Below are 17,769 nucleotides of genomic sequence, written 5' to 3'. Positions count from 1 at the left end.
CTCGCGCATGCGCACGATGGAAATCCCTCCGTCGTGCGCATGCGCATTCGGGCACCATCGACCCGCTTGCGAGTGTCCGCTCGCGAGCGGGTCTGAATCAGGCCCTCTGTCCGCTGTGCATAACTTTCGATTTCACTTACCTTATTTCCTTCTTCTCTGCCTCTTCCCCAGCACTGCAGACACTGGCTGCTCCAGCTCCTCTCGATCTGCGGCTCCTACTCCAGGCTCTCCCTCCAGCGGCGCGGCGCGACGTAATGACGTCATGTGCGCCGGCTTCAAATTAAAAAACTTTATTGACCATAGGGCGCAGGCGGGTGTTTATCAGTTTGGTGGAGGAGCGGCCCGAGTGGGCCCGCTGCCTCCTCCATTCATGTGGACCGGGTTGGTGGCCGGTAACAGCGGCGCCGGCGGCTGGGCCCTTTTTCTTCTGTTCACGGGCTGCATACTGTGCAATATCGATAGCGGGCCCCCCCTCCTTCAACCAGGGTCCGGGCCCGGGACTCCAGTACCCGCAGTCCCCCCCTGACGGCGGCCCTGGCTCTACCTGTCATGGCTTAGGCTGGGTATACACTTAGCGACCCGCCAATGTGACACCTGATGTGCCGATGAACAATATATATATTGGGTGGTTGGTTCACACTGCACGAACCAGTGAGCAACCACCTGATATATCGTTCACCATCACCATTGACCTTGTCGGCGTCGGCAGCTGGGTCGTTCCATCGGCCTTCCATGCAGGGCGAAGAAACGACCCCGACGAATAACCCGCGAGAGTGCGCATAGTTTGTATATACTAGATGATGTGCCCGATATGTCAGAACAATCCGCAAGGTCGTATAACATTTAGTCTAGTGTGTACCCGACATTAGATTTAATTTTACTCAGAAGTAGGCTGCTACCTATATAGAACTTCCATTACAGACAATCTGGAGGGTCTCTGGTGAAGAGTAGGGTGCCCATTACACTACTCTGGTTAGCTAGCACCAACAACTAACATCAAATATCTTTCATTATATATGGGAGCTTAAACAAACAGTATATTTGGAAATATACAAAACAGGCAGGGGACACTTCCAAAGTATAAAGACTTTTTCTTTATTATGTTAACAACACCCTTAAAAATTGGTACCAGACATTCTGTAGTAATAACACTTATCACAGTGGTATTGAAGTGTACAAGGTGGAGCAGGAAATAGTCTTTGATAAAAAAAATTCTAAGTGATTTTACTACGGAATGTCTGGTTGTGTTTATAACATAACAACCGTTTTTTAACCATGGAAGCGCCACTTGTCTGTGCTAAAAGTCTAAAATAATAGCTAATGAATACAGAAGCATCCAGAACTACAATCTATTGAACTTAAATATATTTTGGTGAATAGCGCATTATAATATTTTTGCATATATATATATATATATATATATATATATATATATTTGCTATTCTTACAATATTCCTTTTCATATTGGATGCGCTTGTCTTTTAAGTGTATTCCCAAAAATGCTATTTAGTATACAGTTACATAAATGTAATAATGTAATAACCGTTATTGGTCTTTGGCTTGCGCTGTGTGTTTTGCAGGTCATAGGACGTTTTGAAAAGGTCATTTTTTATTGGCCATCCATTTTGTGTCTAGTCTTCTTGATGGGACGTTTTGTTCACGTATTCATAAAATTCATTAGAATTTTAATGGGAGCTGATATTCAAAATGTAAGTAAGAACTTTTCCCAACATTCACAATTTACCAGTTTTATTTCTGAAAGTACTTGAGATCTATCAAACAAATCTTGTTCCTGGGTTTTGTGTTTATTAGAGATGTGCGGTTATGGATTTCTAAAATCTGAACACACTTGAATTTAGGGGTACCACGTAGAACCAGGTCAAGGTTCAGATTCACTTTTGTGTCCCGGTTCGAACAGAGGGCCTGATTCAGACCCGCTCGCGAGCGCTAAGCATTCGTAAGTGGGTAGTATAGTGGCCCAGTGCGCATGCGCACGACGGAGCCGGCTCCGTCGTGTGCATGTGCGAGACTCGGATAGCGACGGCCAAGCCGTCGCTCCGGGTCTCGTACCAAAGGGGGCGTGCTGTCAATGTTGAGTGACAGCACGCCCCCTTTGGTGGGCGGGCCGGGGGCGTGGCTGCCCAGACGGAGGCGTTCCCATGGGAACGCATACCGTCTGGGGCCGGCCCCACTGACATCAAAGGTGATGTCAGTGGGAGTGCTTTTGGCTCCGTTAGAGCCAAAAGCACTCTTGGGCTTACGGCAACGAGACCCTACCGCAAGGGTCTCGTCGCAAGCCCGATGGTTGCGATGGTCTTGACCATCGCAACCATCATCATGGCCGCTCGCATAAGCTGTGGGTGGTAACCCACAGCTATGCGAGCGGCCAAGAGGCCGCAACAATAAAAAAAAAAACGCCCTGATTCAGAGCGGGCGCTCATTCAGAGCGTCCGGCTCTGAATCAGGCCCAGAGGCCCTGATTCAGAGCCGGATGCTCTGACAGAGCGCTCGCTCTTAATCAGGGTCGGGCCATTTTTTTTTGGAGCTGCCTCCTGGCCGCTCGCATAGCTGTGGGTGGCCACCCACAGCTATTGCGAGTGGCCATGATGATGGTTGCGATGGTCAAGACCATCACGACCATCGGGCTTGCGACAAGACACTTTTGGTAGGGTCTCGCGGCTGCAAGCCCCAGAGAGATTTTTGCTCAAATTGAGCCGGAAGGTCTCCACTGACATCACTTGTGATGTCAGTGGGGCCGCCCCCAAATGGTAGGCGTTCTCATGGGAATGCCTCCGTTTGGGCAGCCACCCCCCCCAGCCCGCCCACCAAAGGGGGCGAGCTGTCACTCAACATCGACAGCTCGCCCCCTTTGGTGCGAGACCCAGAGCGACGGATTGCCCGTAGCTAGTCGGGTCTCGCGCATGCGCACAACGGAGCCGGCTCCGTCATGCGCATGCGCTGTGGGCCACCATCGACCCAGTTGCGAGCGCTCAGCGCTTGCGACCAGGTCTGAATCAGGCCCAGAGTCCTGGTTCAGATCTGTTGCCAGTTCGGAACTCTGATTTAAAGACCAAACTTGGGTTTTGGATCCGGACATTTTAGCTGTTTTTATCGATTTTTATCGTTTTTTTTATTCGATTTTAATCCAAAATCAAAACACTTAAGGGTGGTTTTGCAAAACCAAAACACAAAGATGACTCCAGGTCCAAAACCAAAACCACAACACGGGGGTCCGCGCACATCTCTAGTATTTATGGATTCTTGAGGATTCGGAGGGCAGCCTGTTCCAGTACTCAAAACTTTTGCAGAGACTGAGTTTCTTCACAAAGAGTACCCATGTTAAGATACCATATTATATCAAACCTAAAACACATTTTTTTCTGTGCCATAATGCTTTCTTAATAATGATTTCATTTTTCATTTTCTTACAAAGGAAGAAACATGTTTTTTACATATACATCAAGTCAAACATGTCAAGAGACTCTTGAGGAAACCTGTACAGTAAGTTTGCTTCCTGCTTCCATGTGCTCATTGGAACCACTATAAATGTCATGCAGATAAAATAGCTATCTATTTTTAGAGCTTACTCATTACCGTTATACTTTGCCAAAATTCACACAACCCCCTTTACAATGCAGTAATGCAGACAGGTTACACTTAGAAAAAACGGAATGTAGTTATAACCAATACAGTTGGGATGTCAGCGCTTAGAATTCCGGCGCTGGAATCCTGATGGTAAGTATTGTGGTTAGGAGGAGAGTTAGGTTTAAATTGTCAGTCGAATTATGTGATATATGTTATTACATGTGGCTGTGGGATGCAATATGTGGGTCGTACCACCCGGACTTTGAATGTTAGATTCCTGGAGCACAGACGAGGTGTGATAAAAAAATGTAAAACACACAGTCTTCCCAACCATATCTCGACATGTCCCTCTGGTGATATTAAAAACATCAAAGTATTAGCTATAGAACAAATTAAACCAACGGTTAGAGGAGGAGACAAATTTCGGCATAGGATTTCTGGGGTACTATATAGGAAATTATCATGTGTATGCACTCACGTGTTTTTTGTGTGGTTGTATGTCCATTCATATGTGTACATATGTGTATGTGTGTGCATGTATTTGCATATATATACATATGCACAAATTGTTTTTGGGGGGTGTTGTTTGGGGTTATTCATTAGTGGACACTCCAGGACCCTGTAGGTTCAACAGTGATATTCCGCACAGATCCACAATAGACAATAACATCTGTTACCCAGAGGTTCCCCTCCATCCCTATACCAATATTCGTTTTTAAGTCCACTAGTTTTAGTACTCTTCTGCTGCTGTATCTATTCTGTATAGAATATTTAGCCACTATGTGCAGTACATAGCCGATTTGTTATTTACCTGTTACTCTCTCTCTGGTTAATTTTTTTCATTTTTCTTCTTCTTTCCCTTTTGTATATAAACTATGAAATGGGTTTAGTAATATATATGTTGACAGAGATGTTGGATCTCACCATTATAAACATATATTAGATGGGTAGAGAAATCTGTTTATTTATTCGTCCACTGGGGTTCTTTATATTGCAATTTCATATGTGTTATATATTATATAAATCCAACAAGAATGGGGTTCTTTCCATTATAGGATGATATTTTAGAGTATTTATAAGAATATTGAATTCTAATGGGAAGATGCAATGTGATTTCTATTGTATAATGTGTTCCCCCTTTTTTCTTTGATTACATATAAAATATATTTTTCATTATGTTTCTTTTTCTATATTGTTAACATTTTTTGTGAGATATGTATATATTGTGATAGGATCACTGGTAAAGTGGTCTGTGGCAGGTACATTTGTCCCAGATTCCTGTCTTATGTGTTCTAAACCCCCAGGAGAAAGTCTGCAGTGTAGCAGGCTTGAGTCTCGGCTTTTTGAAAAGCCGGTTTGGGACCTGGGGGTTGTGGGTGAGAGGAGAGGGAGGGCTCCACCCACGGCCACTCCAGGTTTTGGTTCTCGCAGCCTGGTAACAGGCTTGTTAGTTCCCACCTGAGAGTGGCCAATATAAGCCTTGTATGTTTAGGGCTGAGTGTCTCACCTGGGAGAGCAGGCAGGGAGTTTGCTCAGAGACACTTGAAAACCTACTTGTAAGTGCTGTGCTGTGCCTTTGTTGCTGGCGAGGGCATTAGGCCCTGCCAGGTTCTTGTAGTGAGGGAAGTCACTTGTGAAGTTAGTGCCCCGACAGGGCTAGGATTTATGTTTGTTTTCTTTATGTTATTTCTGACATTGTACAATAAAGACTGGCGCCGACCAGCTTGTACCCGAATCCAGTCTGGCGTACTGTTTCCCAGCTGCTGTGTGTGAAAGGAAGGAGTCCTCTACCCAGGAGAGGGACCCCCTAACCTGACTGTGTCACAATATGGTGGAGAATGCGGGCACCCACACACACTGAAGTTGCAGCAAGAGGAAAACTTTCCGTTTAAAAATTAAAGGGACAGACACCCAATTTGTGAGTGTGGAAATAACGCTGTGTCCTTGGAGTCCCATAGAGGAGGCGTCAGCCCATGCTCAGAGAGGCAAGGTTCAGCTTCCAACCTACACCCCAGGACAAAATGGAGGACATTATTAAAGCCTTGCTCCAAGCTACAGCAGCTCAGCAGGAATCTACCAGAGCTCAGCAGGAATCTACCAGGGCTCTGCAGGAATCCACCAGGGTGCAGCTGTCGGCCTTGGAGACAGCCCAGGGGCAACAACAGGTTGCCATCGAGGAAACCCGCCGGGCCTTAGCGGAAAACAGCCAGGCCATAAAAGAGGTGGTACAGCACTTGATCGCCCGGCCCAGAGATGTTAATACTGGTCCTCCCACCACCACTCACTCCGTACGAGCCAGTCACTTCCTCCAAAAGATGACTTCGGGTGATGATGTGGAGGCCTATCTCACCGCATTTGAAAGAACGGCCGAAAGGGAGAGTTGGCCCAAGGAGCAGTGGGCAAGTCTGGTGGCACCTTTTTTGTCTGGGGAGCCACAAAAGGCCTATTTCGACTTATGCCTGGCTGATGCCAAGGACTATAAAAAACTAAAGCAGGAGATCCTAACTCGCTTGGGAGTCACCACCTTTGTTCGTGCCCAACGGGTCCACCGCTGGGAGTTCCATATGGACAAGCCTCCACGTTCACAGATGCATGACCTCGTCCATCTGTCCTCAAAATGGCTACAGCCCGAGACGCTGACGGGACCACAGATCGTGGAAAGGGTTGTGATGGACCGGTACCTGCGATCATTACCTGCGACTCTGCGCAAGTGGGTGAGCCATGCAGACCCTAAGTCCGCGGACCAGTTGGTCGAGCTGGTGGAGAGGTACGTGGCGGCTGAGGAGCTGATGAGTATGCCCCACCGAGCCCCGATGGCGCACCGGCGAACTCCCACAGACACTGGTAAGACTGTTCCAGGGGAGAAGGGTGCTGGGCGGTGGAATGTATCTAAGACTGAGGGTGTAGAACCTGGAGACAGGCCTGCCAGGCCAGGAAGGTTCTTGCCCCGTAAACGACTAGACATTAATATGACTCAGTGTTTCCGATGTGGTGGCTTTGGCCATATTGCCGCTAATTGTTCACTTACAACTGAACCTATGCAATGTGATACTGCTCATGTCTACCGCAGGGGGTCTTTCTTTGCACAGACAGCCTGTACGGCTGACCGGCAGGCTGAGACTGATAAGCATATGTGTGTACTCACTGTAGATGGCAACCGCGTAGAGGCACTGTTAGACTCTGGTAGCTTGGTGACACTGATGAAAGCTGAGCTGGTGAACCCCTTGAGGCGTAAGGGGAAAACTGTTGGTGTGACCTGCATACATGGGGATACTCGATATTATGTTACTGCCGAGGTGAACATCGAGACACCATGTGGTTCTGCTATAGTTTCTGTGGGTTTGGTGCATGATCTGATGTATGATGCAATATTGGGGAGAGACTTTGCTCACTTCTGGAAGTTGTGGGAAAGCCGTTTTGTTCCAGAGGTGAACAACCCCGATCCATTGAGAAGGTTGTCGATGTAGTGGAGGAGGGAGTTTCTTCTGAGTCAGAGTTATTCCCTTTTTCTACTATGATTGGCGAACTAGAGAATGCGGAGCGTGACGGTGGCCCGCCAACTGATGTGCCTCCCATTGAGGTGGGAAGTGTTGTTGGTCCAGGTGATCGTCTGCCTGATTTAGAGGTCAAAAGAGAGGTCTTTGCCATGGAGCAGTTGAATGACCCTACTTTGGTAAAAGCCAGGGAGAATGTAAAAGTAGTTGATGGTAAACCCGTAGACCCTGATAGTCCTTTGTCCTATCCCCACATGGCAATGTGACAGGATTTGTTATATCAGGTGACTAAGAAGGAGGAAGATGTTGTGGAACAACTAATAGTTCCCAAAGCCTACAGAAGAACAGTGTTGGATCTGGCCCATGGTCATATAACGGCAGGCCATCTAGGGGTAGAGAAAACCAGTGAGCGAATAATGCAGAGGTTTTTCTGGCCCGGGCTTCATAAAGAGGTATCTGACTTTTGTGCATCCTGCCCTGAGTGTCAGTATCATGCTCCCAGGCCACATTTTAAGGGTCCACTAGTTCCATTGCCTATTATAGAGGTGCCGTTTGAAAGAATAGCGATGGATTTGGTTGGACCCTTAATGAGGTCTGCCAGGGGACACCAGTATATTCTCATAATGGATTACGCTACCAGGTACCCGGAAGCGATCCCGTTGCGCAATACGTCAACCAAGACCATTGCCAGAGAGCTAGTTCATGTCTTTAGCAGGCTGGGTATACCTAAGGAGATACTAACTGACCAGGGTACACCGTTTATGTCAAAAGTCATGAAAGAGTTATGCCGCCTGTTCAAAATCGAACAGTTAAGAACTTCGGTTTATCACCCCCAAACCGATGGGCTGGTCGAGAGGTTTAACAAGACGTTAAAACACATGCTTAGGAAAGTGGTCGACAAGGATGGTAGGGATTGGGATTACTTATTGCCGTATTTATTGTTGGCCATAGGAGAAGTTCCCCAGTCCTCCACCGGGTTTTCACCCTTCGACTTGTTGTATGGGAGACACCCAAGGGAGTTACAAGACATTGCCAAAGAGACATGGGAGGGGCAGTCTAGTCCTTACAAAACGGTGATTGAGTATGTTTCTCAAAATGCAGGAGAGAATTGCTGCGGTAGTGCCGATAGTGAGAGAGCACCTGGAACAGGCACAGCAGAGGGTATACAACCGCAATGCTCGGTTACGCAGCTTTGCTCCTGGGGACAGATTGTTAGTATTGGTTCCCACTGTGGAAAATGAACTTTTGGCTAAATGGCAAGGGCCCTTTGAAATCTTAGAAAGAGTGGGGCAGGTCAATTACAAAGTTTACCAGCCGGGGAAAAGAAAGCCGGAAAAGATATACCATATAAATCTGTTAAAGCCCTGGAAAGATAGAACGGTACTGTCGGCCGTCCGAGCCCCTCCAGTAAATCCAGTGCCCTTAGTTCCCGAAGTGACAGTGGCAAAAACCCTGTCGGCAATTCAACAACAAGAGGTCAAGGAGTTTCTGATCAGAAATAGGGTGCTGTTCTCTGACGTACCTGGGAAAACCTCGGTCATTAAGCATGACATCATCACTGACCCAGGGATTAAAGGTAATCTAAAGCCCTATAGGTTACCAGAAGCACAAAGAGAATCGGTGTCGAAAGAAATTAAAAATATGCTAGAGTTAGGGGTTATTGAAGAATCACATAGTGAATGGTCAAGTCCCATTGTGTTGATTCCAAAGCCGACGGGAGTGTGCGTTTCTGCAATGACTTCCGAAAGTTGAACAGTGTTTCAAAATTCGATGCCTACCCGATGCCAAGAGTGGATGAACTGATTGAGAGACTAGGGATGGCAAGGTATTTAACCACTCTTGACCTAACCAAAGGGTATTGGCAAGTACCGTTAACCGAGAGCGCCAAACAAAAGACAGCTTTTTCAGCGCCAGAGGGCTTGTTTCAGTACAAGATGTTGCCCTTCGGGCTACATGGGGCACCTGCTACCTTCCAAAGAATGATGGACAGGATTCTAAGGCCCCATAGACAGTATGCGGCTGCTTATCTGGATGACGTGGTCGTTCATAGTCCTGATTGGCAGTCTCACTTACCCAGGGTACAAGCAGTGTTGGACTCCATCTATAAGGCAGGTTTGACAGCCAACCCAAAAAAGTGTTGTCTAGGCATGGAGGAAGTAAAATATCTGGGATACACCATTGGCAGAGGCCTGATAAAGCCTCAGCTCAATAAAGTTGATGCCATACAAAACTGGCCACGGCCTCTGAATAAGAAGCAGGTGAGAGCCTTCTTGGGAATTACGGGGTACTACAGGAGGTTTATACCCAACTTTGCCACCATGGCAGTCCCACTGACTGACCTGACCAAAGGCAAACAAAAAGTCATGGTAGAATGGAGTCCTGAGGCAGAGAAAGCTTTTCAGGAGTTGAAAGTAGCGTTGTGTTCCCAACCAGTCCTGATGACTCCTAATTTTGAAAGGGAATTCATAGTGCAAACCGATGCATCAGAAGTAGGTATAGAAGCGGTCCTGTCCCAGAACAAGGAGGGTGAGGAACACCCTATTTTCTATGTTAGCAGAAAGTTGAATGTACATGAGAGAAACTATGCCACAGTGGAGAAGGAGGCGTTGGCCATAAAGTGGGCGTTAGAGGCTCTCAGGTACTACTTGGTTGGAAGAAAGTTCAAATTGATCACTGACCATGCCCCTTTGAAGTTGATGTCCGAAAATAAGGACAGTAATGCGAGAATTACGAGATGGTTCTTGGCGTTACAAACTTTTAAATTTGCAGTGGAACACAGGCCAGGAAGCCAGCTGGCCAATGCAGACGCGTTGTCACGCGTTCATTGTTTGGGGGCTTCAGTTGTTCCACCCCACAGGTCGAAACAAAGGGGGGGGATATGTGATAGGATCACTGGTAAAGTGGTCTGTGGCAGGTACATTTGTCCCAGATTCCTGTCTTATGTGTTCTAAACCCCCAGGAGAAAGTCTGCAGTGTAGCAGGCTTGAGTCTCGGCTTTTTGAAAAGCCGGTTTGGGACCTGGGGGTTGTGGGTGAGAGGAGAGGGAGGGCTCCACCCACAGCCACTCCGGGTTTTGGTTCTCGCAGCCTGGTAACAGGCTTGTTAGGGTTCCCACCTGAGAGTGGCCAATATAAGCCTTGTGTGTTTAGGGTTGAGTGTCTCACCTGGGAGAGCAGGCAGGGAGTTTGCTCAGAGACACTTGAAAACCTACTTGTAAGTGCTGTGCTGTGCCTTTGTTGCTGGCGAGGGCATTAGGCCCTGCCAGGTTCTTGTAGTGAGGGAAGTCACTTGTGAAGTTAGTGCCCCGACAGGGCTAGGATTTATGTTTGTTTTCTTTATGTTATTTCTGACATTGTACAATAAAGACTGGCGCCGACCAGCTTGTACCCGAATCCAGTCTGGCGTACTGTTTCCCAGCTGCTGTGTGTGAAAGGAAGGCGTCCTCTACCCAGGAGAGGGACCCCCTAACCTGACTGTGTCAGGATATATATATATATATATATATATATATATATATTTTTTAGTATGCTGTGCCATGGTGATTTTACTTACCTCATATGTAAGAATCAGGAAATATATTACCATTATAGCTACAACCTATGAAATAGGTTATGAGGGGTTAACAGTAACCTTTGGTCTCATTAATGAGATCATTTCAGATTGGTCTGACCAAGTATAAATGGACATCTAACACAGGGGGTGTTACTTCTGAGGAAACAGCCTGCTTCATACGGCTGAGAAGGCATCAAGACACACTCCCTCATTCGCATGCATGAGTGCTGCTTTGGCAGGAAGCCTAGCTCTGACCCACCAGCTCTACCGTCTCCATTCGTGGGATTCCCTGGGACTCCTCAGCTACGTGACACACCAACACATCGGCAGTCACGTGCCCGGACATCGGCTGTCCTGTTGTCATTTGTCAATACACCAGTGTGACGCTACACACGCAGGACACACGGTCCCAGGCATGGTGAGGACCACTGCATGAGGAGGGGACGGAGAGACAGGACGGGGCAGCGGTGCAATCAGCCCGCAGAGACACGTGAGCCCTTACAGTTTCCCATTGCGAGTGCAGCGCTGCACCAAGTGAGTACTCAGTTTGTGGAACTATTTCAGAGAGCTGTGCATGGCCAGACAACACTAGACAGTACTGTGGACGGTAGCTGCGTACAGGGCGCTGTATGGTCTCATTTTCATCCCTCAAAGCACATTATCGGATGAGGACTGGTGGTGTTCACCACATTGGTGTTACTAAGTTTTTTCTGGATACAAAAACGTATCTTTCTCTATACATAACCAGCCTCCTAACCCTGCAGAGGGATATCAACGGTACCCATTAGGGTTGATTGCCTATACAAATTTTGGATTTCCATTTTAGACCCTTATTGGACTGTGAACTGTGACTCTGCAGATTTAGGGATTTTATGGTATTTTCAATGTATGTGATTATTTGATGTTATATTGATATTGTGTTCAGGTCACTGGTGCTAAGTATTGACTTTTTTTAGCTGTAAATACACAGTGGTCATATCTCCTACAGAGATTATTATAATATTTATTAAAATATATGTGTTTTATTTCCACATTTGTGCTCTTTTTGGTCAGCGCTTCTATATTCACCTTCCTAGTTTTCATGATTTTGATGAGTTAATTCAACAGAGTTTTAGTAATATTGATCATATGAGGATAAATTTGTAGCACTAGCGCTTATTACCTGTGAATTTTCTTGTCCGATGGACAGATATGTCTGCAGCCTCGGGGAAAGGGGCGGGACACGTCCCCCGCCTGCCGGGACATGCCACCGGGACCTGCTGCAGCATGCAGATGATGGTTGTTCAGTGTGTATGAATGACCATCATCTGCAGATATATCACTCGATCTGCAGATATATCGCTTAGGTGTGTACCCACCATTAGTTGCAGAGCTATGCATTATTTTACAATGCACAATGCATGCACCGAGTATTCTTTTGCAAAGTGAGTAACAGGTAGTCAGTGTTTTGGGGAGGTAATGGGGGGGCTTGAGAAATAAAGGCTTGTCTGGACTATTTAAACCGTTTTCTGGGTGAGCATAAACCATACATGCCTACACTCCCGGAATTTGCGGGAGGCTCCCGATTTTTCGGGTAACTCCCCAAACCCCCGGAAGGTTAGGCACTTCTCCCGCATTCTGCCCATTTCCTAGTGAAGTGGGCAGAATGGGGAGAATTTCTGCGGCGATCGTGGGTCTCCGTGCAGGGGGCGGGGCTTAATTGTGCTATTCTTCATGATTCACGTCATTTAGCCCCACCCCCTATTTAATTTTGAGCCAATCGTGGCACTTTGCCGAAAAGGGGCGGGGCTTTTTTATGCTATTCTTCATGATTCACATCATTTAGCCCCCCACCCCCTATTTAAATTTGAGCCAATCGTGGCACTTTGCCGCAAAGGGAAGGGGCTTAATTATGCAAATTTTCAATCACCTCCACTAGTGTATATATATACATCTTAAGTCTTAAATAAAAAGATTCTCCAGAACCCAAACAGCCCTGCAATGTATTGAGTCTCCTTTAATGAAGTGAGCTGCTCAATCTTTGCAATCGAGTCCAGTACAGGAAGAAAGTATTCATATGGCATTCTCATAATATGTCCAAAATCTTACACTGTGCATGGCCTTGCACATTTAACTTTATATATCACAAATGTGCTATGTAGGGTGCTGATGTACTTCTGTAGTTTCATACCTTTCTATCAGTATCAGGACTGACCTCCTTTCATTGCTATATGTTTGATAATGGTAGAAACAGCTGTGAGGAATACAGTATTAGTGAGTGAGCTGTTATTCAGCACTGCTAGAGTCGGAAAAGCTATAGGATTCGCCGGGATTTGCCCTTTTGGTCAAGTGATGATTTTTTTTTATTATTTTTATATTTTATAGCTGCCATTGGGTGGAAGGTGGAGGGAGGGAGGAAGAGAGTGGAGCTTTGTTGCTGTGTGAATCTGCTTTCTGAACTCACCAGGGCCAGCCCCATCCTAATGGGGACGGATCTGAAGGAACACGTTAGACAGACAAGCAGTCTGCCTGTCATTGCAGTAGTGATGGCCATCAGTCATTAACCATCGATGGTGCCATCAGCAGTCAATATCAATGGTATGAAATGAAACCATTGACAGAGAACAATCAATAGTTTGCACCTATCAATGGCTGTCCCTGCGGTAGGGCATGGCAAGCCGTAGGCAGATCAAGTTCAGTGGCGGGGCTTAGTGGCATGACATGGGGGTGGGGCTAAGCTCCATCCTTCCTGCATCTGGAATTAAAACCCCAAACCATCGCTGACAGAATGGCGGAGAACCATTGGATCTCCACCATCAATACAAAACTATCGGCCATCGGTGGCAAATCATGATGATCAATGGCCATCCCTACATTGCAGCACACCCTTTATGCAGAGACCTGCATCACAGCCCATGGCCAGAAGCCTACATCCTCCCCTGGATCTGACAGCATCTGATGAATGCAGCCTTTGTAGCTGTAGCTGACCCAAGACTACTACTGGTGGAATCTGCGGTCACCTACTCTACCATCATTCATTGCCTTAAAGATAAAGGCATTTATCCGTTATTTTCTGTCGACCTAGCAATCCACCTCCTCACTCCCATTCTCACTCCTATCAGCAACCCCAACATGACTATGCTCTGCTCCATGCACCACCTCCACTACCTATCCATCTGTCACTTAATCTACCCTCTGAGCCTCTTGTCTTTCGCTCTACTCCTAACCAGGACCCCACACTCTGTTCACATTTTTCACACCACCACTCACTTCCTGCGGCATACCTCTAACCCATCTGTTAGAGTCATGGGTATGCCACCATACTCTGTCAATTCTTTACCTTCTGTCAAATAGCAACACATCACGATAGCCTTTTCCACCCTACTTGACACTGCCCCCTAACAGGATTCCTAATATCTCACATTGCTCTCCCCTCTAAAAGTGTCACATGACAGGGCCCTCTATACTTATTGATTCAAGTCCTCATCTTGTCCTATGTATGAACTGCAACTTTCTCTAAAAAAAAATAAAATGTGTGGTGCTTTATGCATAAACAATGATGATGTTGTTCTTATAATTAGCTGTACTATATAAATATCATTGGGATGTTGTATGTACTATATAGTAGTCACTGGGATGATGTCTGTATTGTATAGCACTCCATGAAATGTGTTTATACTGTATGGCAGTCAGCGACATGCTGTCTGTACTGTATTAGGGTCACTGGGATGCTGCATAGCAGACATAGGGATACTCATTATACCATATGACACACAATGGAATGCTAACAGTACTGTATGGCAAACACGGGGATGCATTTTACTGTATTGTGGTCACTGCGATGCCATCTATACTGTTTGGCATTCACATGGTTGATCTCTGTACGGTATGGTGATAACTGGATGCTGTTCATATAAATTGAGTCATATGGTTGCTCTCTCTCATGTAGATGCTCTTTGTATTGCATTGTATTGTACTGTATTGTGCCTAGGTCATATGGTTTGCTAACCCACCTACATTTTATTTATTCTCACCTACATGAGGCCCCTTCCAAACTTTTTTTTCAGGACAATTTTTAATTCCCAATTCACCCCTGGGCTCTACCAGTACTGATATCTTGAGTTTCTGAAACCATTTTTTTTATCATAAATAGATTTTTATTGAGGTTTAAAAACAAAAAGAGTTTTGAATATAGAAGAAAAGATAGAGTGAGGTGGTATAGGGGAAGGAAAGCACAATACATCAGCAAGCATATAATGCAATTAGAATGACATACATTAAAATCATCAGGATTACCAGATATTAAGAGAGGGGTTGTGGCCACACAATTAGCAGAAAGTAGATATCTAAACAACAGCATCAGCGGAGGATTCATTAAGGTTGGGATGGGCTTTGGCATTGACAGCAACAAGGTGCAGGGGAGGAGCCCCAATGAAGGGGAGGAGCCCTGTCCCCTTTCATTACATATATATGCAAAGGATTCCTCTTAATCAGAGGAGAGGAGGTTGACTAAGAGTAATAGGGCACATACACCTACACGACCAGCATAAGATCAGATTAATCATACGTTTTCCCTATGATTCCCCGGAGCTCCGTGGCAGTCCTGGCAGCATGTTTGTTGTCTTTCGAAGCACAGGATCTGTCGTAATATCGATCCTTTCAGTCTCACAGGCTCATGGGAAACAGTCATTGAAATTACTTGAAATGCCACACGATGGATCGCATGAACAAAATAAACGTCACGATATGCACACAATCAGATGGACCATATGTACTGCACATCTGATCATAAGATACGATTCTAGGAGCTGCAGGAGCGCGCTTTGGATAGTATGTTACTAAAAAAAAGACACGATTTTCACAAGATTCATGTTATGATTGGTTGAAAATCGGGTAATCGGCCCGAAATCGTTCAGGTGTATGGGGGCCTTAAGGGTTTCACAAGGTTTCCATAACAAGTGAGGGAATGGACAAGTTTTGCGCAATGGCAGCTCAGTTTGCTTTAAAAAAAATTTAATTTTCAATTTTACATACTTAACAATGTATATCTTTATTACAGGGTGCAGAAGTCTTGGTTTGAAAGAAAAATATATACCTGGGATCCATGTTTTAAGTTTCCCAGCAGAATGATTGGTACTACTGTCCTGTCACTGTTCTGCCTATACATTGTAAGTTACAGGTTGGTTTTGCATTGTACAAAATCGGCGCTTTAAATCTTCCTGCTAAATTACAAAAATATCTGCACTTGGCAAATCTCTCCCTCTATTACATTTAGGCCTATAAAATAAAATGTATACAGTTCAGGGTCTGCTTCTTAGACCAAAGACCAAAGTTGTACAAAGCATTTTCATTTGCTTGATATGATATAGATATATATATATATCTATATCTATATCGATATAGATATATATATATATTCAATAAAAAGGTGCGGCACTCGTCTGATAAAAAGTCAATCCACGCATTTAAGTAATTGCCATCAACGTTTCAGTGCCTTTATTAGCACTATCTTCAGGATGTAAAAGAGAACAGAAAATACAGCTTACCTTTTAAAGACAGGGGCGTCACTTAGGGGGTGCGGGCCACACTGGGTTACACCATCCAAGGGGTGACACCAAAATAGCAGAGCTGCTCTGCTATTTTGGTGTCACCCCATCAGATGGTGTCACCGTGACATGGAGAGAGGAAGGGGAGAGATTGTGGGCTGCCCCAGCAGCTGCAGGAGCGCTGGGGAAGCCTACTGTGTGCCGAGAATGGTAGACATTAACGCCTCCCGAATCGGCACACATAGGGGGCGTGGCTTCGCAGATGAAGACACGCCCCATTTCACAAAGCCACACCCCCTTTTGAGCACGTCAAAGGCGCGCAAAGCATTTCCGTCCTGCCACACTGGGTGTCACAGAGGTAAGTGACGCCTCTGCCCCTATGTGAGACCATGCCGGAGACAGAACCACACATCCATTCAGCCTCCTAGGTCAATGACTTCATCGCGACGCCCATGTGACTAGCAGAGACCCATCACCATGGAAACAATATAAACATGGTGCTGAAAACGTATATAAACAAATGAATACACACAAAAAAGCACGACATGAACACAGCCTGCACATAGTTAAAGTCTAAAGCAGGGAATTAGTAACAATGGGTATATATTAAAAAAATATTGCATAGTCTACAGAGACATTTTAAATATCAAAGCAATTACATTTATCAGTATAATAATTCTCAGATAAAGTTCCCCAAAATAACCTCAAAGATAAACTCTCATGGAATATGTCTGGGTAAGAGATTAGAAGCACGATAGTGACAAACCATCATTCAAGCCACGGGGTGCAATTACCCTCAATATGTGAATCTCCCGGGCCTCACATTGAAGCAACAAACGTCCCCTATCACCTCCTCTTAAGGGTGGTGAGACGTGGTTAATCATTCTATATCGTAAGCTGGCTAATGTATGTGTCATCTCTACAAAATGTAGGACTACTGGGAATTCGCTATTGTTGTTATTCAAAGCTGTTCTAATATTTATAGCAATGCATCACCATCCGCTCCTTAAACTTATGATGAGTTTTCCCTATATATGATAGCCCACAAGGGCATACAATCTGGTACACTACAAATGTGCTGTTACAATTTAGGGAGTGTTGCATGAAATACTTTTTCCCTGATAGGGGGTGGTGAAACGAATCACCTGTTAGCAGATATCTACATGTGACACACGTGCATTTAAAACACCCCTTCTTTTTGTTTGACAAAAAGTGTTGAGGGGGTCACATCAGGTGATTTTTTAGAAATATCTGCTTTGACCAAAAGGTCACAGAGAAAGCAATAGTTAACTCCCCCCTAGGGACCCTAGTTGTTTTTTTTAGGGGAACTGGGGATATTCCACAAGATCTAGAACCCAGGGGAGGAAGAGGTCACGAACGAGGAGGAGGAACAAAAAGAGGAAGACGCAGGTGGTAAGAGACAGTGTCTTTAACCTCTCAAATCATGTTCTTACACAAGCTGAGGAATCGGTGTTGACCCTAGGACTGACATTTGTCCTGACGTATAAGGGTAGTGACTTTGATTTTGAGGTGGATTTATACAAAATGGGGAGGAAACTAAGTATAATAGAACATTTTCAAGACATGGCCTCGAGAGTAGATGGGGATCAATT

At 45.5% G+C, this 17,769-nt stretch overlaps 1 pseudogene; it reads left to right on the top strand.

The window, feature by feature from the left end:
• The window catches only part of LOC148454031 (stimulated by retinoic acid gene 6 protein-like), a 156,053-nt pseudogene that overhangs the window by 31,163 nt on the left and 107,121 nt on the right, over nt 1-17,769 (top strand).

This window comes from Taudactylus pleione, unplaced genomic scaffold, assembly GCF_031769625.1.
Source record: "Taudactylus pleione unplaced genomic scaffold, aTauple2 ptg001032l, whole genome shotgun sequence".
NCBI classification, from domain to species: Eukaryota; Metazoa; Chordata; class Amphibia; order Anura; family Myobatrachidae; genus Taudactylus; species Taudactylus pleione.
The sequence above is the reverse complement of the archived record's forward strand: the minus strand, read 5'-3'. Positions and strand labels throughout refer to the sequence as shown.